This window comes from Lolium rigidum, chromosome 3 (assembly GCF_022539505.1).
Source record: "Lolium rigidum isolate FL_2022 chromosome 3, APGP_CSIRO_Lrig_0.1, whole genome shotgun sequence".
In the NCBI taxonomy this organism is placed as follows: domain Eukaryota; kingdom Viridiplantae; phylum Streptophyta; class Magnoliopsida; order Poales; family Poaceae; genus Lolium; species Lolium rigidum.
Genome location: NC_061510.1, coordinates 251,758,022 through 251,759,001, shown reverse-complemented (window position 1 = coordinate 251,759,001; position 980 = coordinate 251,758,022).

Below are 980 nucleotides of genomic sequence, written 5' to 3'. Positions count from 1 at the left end.
GGGTGGTGGGGCCAGCAAATCCGGACGTGGAACACATCACCTGCTACAACTGCGGCAAGCAAGGGAACATCCAAGCGGTCTGCACGAAGGAACTGTTCTTCGTCAACTGTAAGAAGTCCGGCCACCTCTCGGCGATGTGCGCCGCGTTCTCCAGGGCCCTTGCTCCCTTTTGGGATATGGGGCGTCCATTAGGGATTCATGTGTTTTGAGTTTCCCCCTGAAGAACTGCAACAACCTACAACCAACTCTGCCACGGTTATCGTCGAACAAGGGCGTCTGACGGAAGAAGAGGTGTCGAGGAAGAATTCAAGGACTTAGTCGACGAAAACCGGGATGGTAGGTGCGCCAGCTCAGCGCCTCGGACTTTGCGGTTGTGTTCCCTTCCAAAGAGAGCCTACGGATTGCCATCGGAGGTGGAGGCCTGACCCTCCCCGATGAAGCAAACTCAAAGCCTCGATCTTGTCCAAGTGGGAGGCCCCTGGCATCCGAGTCCTTCGTGGAGACTTGGGTCCATCTCATTGGAGTGCCACGCCACTCCGACATGCCGATAGAGCTGCTGCTTAGCACTAGGGAGCTAGGACGTCCTATTGGGGTGGACATGGACTCTCTCGCTCACCATACCACGCCCATACGAATGTCCGTGGGCTGCCAAGCGCTGGTCAAGATCCAAGAATTCATTACCTTGTTCGTCAGCATGCAAGGGTATCGCGTCCGTGTGTCGAATGAGAGAGTCGAGCCACGAGCGGTGATTCACCTCCCCATGCCCCTCCTCCGGCATAGGAAAAAGGGGAGAGGATGACAAGGCGACGACAACGATGAGACCGATGAAGACCGTTGGGATGGACGTAGAGGACGTCACCGTAAAAACGACAAGGACCCTGCCTCGGCCCCGGCGGGAGGGGATGGAGGCGCAGGCCGTAAGTCGGTGGCCCTCATGCCATCTGCGACAAAGGAACATGATCCAGCTTCCCATGCACCCG